Source organism: Palaemon carinicauda, chromosome 3, assembly GCF_036898095.1.
Source record: "Palaemon carinicauda isolate YSFRI2023 chromosome 3, ASM3689809v2, whole genome shotgun sequence".
In the NCBI taxonomy this organism is placed as follows: domain Eukaryota; kingdom Metazoa; phylum Arthropoda; class Malacostraca; order Decapoda; family Palaemonidae; genus Palaemon; species Palaemon carinicauda.
In genome coordinates, this window is record NC_090727.1 from 120,547,677 (window position 1) to 120,555,176 (window position 7,500).

The window sequence follows — 7,500 nt, forward strand, 5'->3', positions numbered from 1 at the left end:
CCTCCTGGCATACAAGGATCACTATTTATTGACGAATTTGCTATTTATTGTAGCGAGTCATTTGCACTACAAGCATGCCAAAAGCTTCAAATTGCTATAAATGCTGCTTCTTCATGGGTAAATTCTCGGGTAATCATGCTCTTTCCTGAGAAGATCAAAGCCATTCGTTTTACTCGTACTCGTAAAAAGGGAAGAGATCCCCACTCTTCTTAAATGGTATTATTTTTCCATATGAGGATAATGGTAGGTTTCTTGGGGGTAATTTTCGACAAGAAAATTACCTTTGGTCCCTATATAAATGACCTATCCATCAGGGTTAAAAAGTCACTAAACATCTTGAAAGCTGTATAGAACAACTTTGCTTAGAATTTATACATCTTTTTGCCTGAGCAAGTTAGGCTATGCATGTCAAATTTATGGGTCAGCTACTAAGACTTTACTTGAAAAACTTGATGTTGTTCACAATATGGGTTTCCGCACCTGCACTGGTGCATACAGAACATCTCCCCTTGATAGTCTATGTGGGGATTCTGGCATGCCTCCCCTTCCCATCCGTAGAGAGAAATTGAGTTTGAGGTTTTTTGCTAGGCCCCTCGCTATGAGAAACAATCCTAAATTCATAAATGTTAGGGCTCCTTTAGATCGAGCTCTTAACAGGTCAAGATTGCCCCCAAGCATTTGGAAGTACAGCTGCAAAAATAATGCCAGAAAAGAAAGTTTGTTAACAGCACAGATAGCAGAGGTAGGATATCCCAAGTCTCCCCCTTGCCTTGGTGTAATGCACCCGTTAAAGTATGTTTTACGGCAGGAAAGAAAATACCTTACCCAGTAAGGTAATGAAAAGTGAGTATTTTAATCATACTGCTCAACATCATGGGAAACATTTTTTTACGGATGGTTCCAAATCGGCTGCAGGAGTTGGAAGTGCAGTTGTGATGGGGGATGCTATTAGAAAGAAACTTCTATCCTCTTATTCAGTATTCGCTGCTGAGCTGTATGCAGTATTTCTCGCAGTCCGGTATACTTTTAAAAATGGTAGTTAAAATAGTTTATATACAATTTTTACAGATTTCAATAGTATTTTACTCTCAATTAAACAAATTATGCCAGGCCATCATCTAGTACAAGAGGTGCAGAACTGGTTAGTACTTCTGCAGTTTAGGAAGAATATCAGTGTTCATTTCTGTTGGTTCCCTGCCCACGTTAGGGTGGATGGAAATGAACGAGTAGATAAGGCAGCTAAGGAAGCTTCAGGACTAATTGTCCCATCCACCATAAGTATTCCTTACAAAGACCTTAAAAGTAAGATACGTTTTCACTGTAGGGATAAGTGGCAGGCTGAACTGACCACCAATACAAAATTGAAACATCCACCCTTCGGTGAATAAATGGTCATCTGGTGATTCTACACGTAGGAGGGATAACAACATTTTAACTAGACAGCGTATTAGCCATACCCATGAAACCCACAATTATTTAATAAAGGGTGAGGAAGAGAGACAAGCCCCTATTTGTAATACCTGTCAAGTGACAATAGATATTAAACATATCTTAGTCGATTGACCTGTTTTTAATATTCAGAGAAGGACACATTTACTCGAGGACAAACCTTTAAAAGATATACTGAGGGAAAGTTTTAATACCCTGAACTTGAAAAATTTCTACAGGATATTGGTTTATATCACTAGCTTGAATTAATTGTAGTAGTTTGTTTTTTAAACCTTTTAATTCCTTATTATTTTGCCTTTAGAGGTTATTGTATGAAGTTGTGTGATTTGTTTTATAGGTTAAAATGTTACCAAATGCTGTGAGTGTACGGGTATGATTTATTAATTTCCATTATATAGCGCTGAATGGCCTTTGATGCCCCAGTGCTTGGCTTAAGGCTTAAATTATGTATTCAGTTCAATTCTCTCTCTCTCTCTCTCTCTCTCTCTCTCTCTCTCTCTCTCTCTCTCTCTCTCTCTCTCAAGTTAATTTGTAAAGATAACAATCCTCCCCTCTCTCTCTAAAGGGAATTGATATAGAATATAATTCCCTTTATATCGTTCACTCTCGTCAAAGCTTCAGATAACGATATTGAAATACATGGTTATTGGTCGTTGCTAGATCAAGGTCAACCATGCTTGGCCCGGTGACGTTGGTCCGCTAATGACGCTTATTTTCAGAAACTGTCTAGCTTCAGGATCGTGGCTGTTAGGAAAAAAACTAATTCCCTATATCTCCGTTTCGTTTATACAAAACACCAAAACTAACAAATATATGTCAATACTTAAGTTGTATTTTGGATTTAAGTTAGCACTTTGGTAACCAATGGATGCTAAAGAACGGGCATGGCTTACTGACAAGAATAATGAATGATACACAGCTGTTTTGTACTTATATGTAACTACAAATTAACCATTCTTTTATGCCATTTGGCATCAAAAGCAATAAACATAAGTAATATTAGCCACAAACATTATAACCCTAACATCAAGGAAACAGTTAACAGGTCTTGCAGTTTGTCCTTCACGAATTCTTCTTTGGCTAACTCACTTACCCATGTCTCTTAAGCATTTCGTCCTTCACTCCGTTATTAGCAGCGCACGAGGCGCCACGTGACCTAAGAGAATGCAAAGAAAACATACTAATGTCTTCAAGGGACTTTGACAAAGCTCTTTTATAGTCGTCAGGTAGATTTTCGTAACATATTCTTTGCTTACACTTTCTCTCAGTATAACCAATCTTTGTCAATGTTAAATGGCAGAATACTCTGGTCCATTGTTTAAGTTTTTGACTTTTTCAGTTGGACATGAGCATGTGCCTGTCCTTGCTATAGCTATCCATAACCCGTCCCTATACTTACAAGTTTCACTACTCTCTATAGAAATTGTCATATGTGTTTCATAAAATAATGTATCACTCATCTTTATATTCAATAACTCTGAACTTCTCATAAACCCAGGAAATGCAACCACACAAGCACATATAATGCAATGGTTTCTCAAATCATTATCTATATACACATATTTGTACATATTTGACAAAGTTTCATATGTAATAGGTTCTTTCTTTACAATGGGTTTTGATAAGTCTTTGTTTGGCTTCCAGCATATTACACACTAATTTAGAATCTGTCAGTAAATCTAGGTCAGATAATTCGTGATACCATTTCATACCATGAAAAACAGATACCAGTGGAGCCAAACTAGATACAGTTTGAATTAAAGAGCATAAGTAGATTGTGACGGTCAAAACCTTAAGCCCTGTCCACACGATCGATCATGCCCGACGGGCAAACAGTGATACCAGGCCACAATAGTTAGTGAAAATGAGGGTTGACGTCAGAAGCAGGAAAACTAAAGGCTGGGATCTGGCAACACTGTATGATGCCAGATCCCTGTCTGTGGTTTTCCCGCTTCTGACGTCATTAACCCACATTCTTACTAACTATTGTGATCTGGTATCACTGTTTGCCTGTCGGGCGTGCTCGATAGTGTGGACAAGGCTTCGCAGGCAAAATATCCTCTCTCCCAACACCACTATGTAATGCCCATATCTACCACCTTTTAAAACTATTCACATACTTCCTGCATGTGCAGATAACTTGTGATTTCTGAAGCAGGTTCACCTATTAGTATGCAATAAGCAAACTGGAGACGTCAAAAGTTACGAAAAATATCCAGAAGCTTTCGTTCTAGGATATGCCATCTTCGAGTTACGAATCATTGCAATGTATTTATCTTTACATCAACATATAATCTGTAAAAATAAGCCTTTTCCACAGATCCTATAACATGAAATAGATAGATTTAATCTACATATAACATAAGTCTAGCGCGATTGAGTGTGTGTTACAAATTTTAAATATCTTCAATTGATATACCTTGGAGTCCTCTTTTCATTGAGCCTTTATGAACAATACTGTAAAACATTCATTATCTGAAAACCATTTAACTCTATTTTGCCATAATATAGCCAGTCAGCGACTGTAGATCTCTCAACACAGAACTAACTTATGCAATATAGATGATTTTGTAGCTTCATCTGAGCTACACTGACCATGAGACATCCCTTTTTTTTTGTATTCACTTCATATCCACCATGCCCACTGTGGCTTACATCTAAGTATACTATTTTGTTCCATTTTAATTGTACATGCCTTTGCATTTGGCTTTTCCAGGTAGGGTTATAGCTTTGCTTGTAATAATGATGATGATAATAATAATAATAATAATAATAATAATAATAATAAAAATAATAATAATAATAATGATAATGATAATAATATTGGGTAGGGTATATATGATATTTTTTCTCTTCAAATGCAATTCTACGATAGTTGTTTTGTTCTTATGAAAAATCATACATCGTCTACCTTCTTTACATCCAGGTGTGGCATCACTAGCATTTTTCATTTCACTAATGTAGGTGGCTAGCACAGAGAAAGAAATTAGATATATTTCCTTCCAGTGCTCCTGTACTTATTTTGCTCCTGTCCTATAGGTAGACTCGTTCTTGGTTATGTAATGCCACCAAGCAGACAGGGTGTATTTCAGTTCTTGTGATTATAAAATATGTACAATGACCCATCAAGTTATCAGAACCGGATGTCCAAGATATCTAAGAGAATGGCTACATACTGTGCAGCCAACAAATCATGTTGACACGAAAATAGATACAGATGGTTCCAAATTATTGGAACCTAGATATATGTCTACTGTAGGATCTAGAACCTTTAAATATACAGCCCCAAAACTATACAACAAGCTTTTACTAGCCATCCGAAAGACTGAAGATATTAAGGCTTTCAAGAGGAAACTAAAGATTTTCCTGTTCACTAAATGCTTCGATAGTGTGGATATGACAATAAACGAGCAATATGCGGTTTGAAATGTTGAATACTGTTGGACGAACATGATAAAATGACTGTGGAGGGCCGGTAGAGAGTAGGGTTCCCCTGCTGTATAGGATCAGAAAACAGTCCTTAAAGTAAGTAAGTAAATAAGCTTTGTGCTGTAACGGCATGAAAATTAATACGACCGAAATATTTTCTGTAAAAAAAGATGCCCCACGTTCTTATTCAACCCTGTCCCGGTAAATTAAAAGCAATTCGAGAGTATCCCAGACCATGTACTATCCAAAAAATAGCTGGTTCTATCGGGCTCACTGGATATTACCATAGATATATTAGGAATTTTTGGTAGAGAGCAAAACCCTTAGATGCTCATAAGAAGATTTGTAGAAGATTACAAAAAGAAGAAATGCAAATGATCCAAGCGTTAAATTTGGCAAACTTGATCTCCAAGACATACCAATTAAATCTTACTTATTGGCCAGTTGCAAATCTAAGGTAGCAGCCTAATTAGCCTCCCAAAGTTGCGAATTTGATGATTTGCTTTGAAGTATTTGTTATTGTCCGAGTTGCATGATGTAGATATGGAGTCTTATTTTTTCAAAGTTACTGAAGTAGATTCAAGGTTTATAAAACACGCTGACACATTTTCCACAAGAATTAACTGTTTGTAAAGTTTAAAGATTTTACTGCTTGTAAAGCAAGGCAACACATTTTTCTCACTAATTTTCTAATCACAGATCCATGATAAACCACGTTGGTTTACAGACTAAACTAGATGACAGTAGCATACAGGTCGTCTTTGTTTGGGGCATAGTATGTCTAGTTAAAAAAAAAAAAAAAAATAAGTGAATGATGTAGATGAAATTCATGAAGGAGTGATTATTGGACACTACCAAGGTATATTGGTGACTGCTAAGTAGGAAATTTATATTGACATTATACTGCAACAATCTACTAGTATCCCAAATGATGCATAACTAGCCCCAAATCAGAACGGGCCAACTTTGACGATCCAAGCCAAGCAAAATAGGGTTTATAGATCACAATGAATCAATAATCGGACTAGCCATATTGCGATGACTGTTTGGTATCTCTGACACTGAGGCACTTGTTGACCGAATACCCCACAGTTAGCACCTGTAGAAGTAGATATATGTTTGAGGCTCGAAGTAGAAATGGCAGCTTCATCCTTGCGGAGATCCTTGGACGTTATATGTCGTACTATGCTAGCGGGATTTTTAGATTTATTTCAGAGAGCAGGTCTTCTGAAACCTATTTACCTTTTATAAGGAAATCTTTGCTTTTATTGTTTCGAATTGAATTTCCTTTTAGTCTTAATTTACAGAAAATTATTTGGGTGTCAATGACCTTAGATGTCAGGATACGAGAAAACTCCAAATCAATCAATCAATCGTCCAGGTAAATACTGCCTCCTCTTTTTCACTCACTTAGTACACTGCCAATCAAATTAGACCTTGAAAGAATTGAGAAGTTGGTAGGGTAGAAGATACCTTGAGACAATAGACCATATATCATGAGAGTAGCAGGCTTTTTATTGACCAACACAAATTTAAGCAGAACTAAAAAAATCATAACCTCTAGGTAACAGTAATGTGAGAGCGGAAGAAGTAAGATCCCATGAAAAGTTCAAGAAGCTAAAACTAAAAAACAAGAATATTTATTCTGTGAGACCAAAGGAGAAATCTTAGAGAAGCAATGACAATGGTAGTAAGATAATAAATAAATGTAAAGAAACACAAGGTGATGATAAACTCCTTGCCAAACTAAGTGCAAAAGATGTCATAGCACAAGAACTTAAATACATCCTGTCTACTTGGTGGCATTACATAACCGAGATCATGGTGATAAGTAAACCCTTTGGCCACGTTAAGGTATCTTCACTCAGAAAGGGATATATATATATATATATATATATATATATATATATGTATATATATATGTATATATATAAATATATGAATATATATACATATATATACATTCATATATATATTTATATATATATATATATATATATATATATATATATATATATATATATCTCATCATCATCATCATCATCATCATCATTTCAGCCTTCAAAAGTCCTTTGTTGGATGTAGGCCTTCCCCTGGTTCCTCCACAGACTTCTATCCCAAGCTATTCTGTGCCACTGTTGCTTATATTGGTCTAAGTCATCTCGGTAGCGGGTTTTTTGTCTTCCTCGGTTTCTTGTGTATCCTTGGGGTGTCCAGAAGGTTGTTCGTGATGTCCACCTGTTGTCTGTCATCCTGGCAATGTGCCCCGCCCAGTTCCATTTGAGCATGCTAATGGTTTCTAGGATATCCATTACTTAAGTTTTTTGACGTATCCATTTAGCTGTTTTTCTATCCTCCCATGTTCGATTTAGCTTAATTCTCTCATGTGCCCTCTGCATTGTTCGTAATTTAAGGGAAAGCTTTTTTGTTAGATTCCAAGTTTCGGCCATATATATATATATATATATATATATATATATATATATATATATATATATTTATATATTTATATATATATATATATATATATATATATATTTATATATATATATATATATATATATATATATATATATTATATATATATATATATATGTATATATATATCATATATATATATAT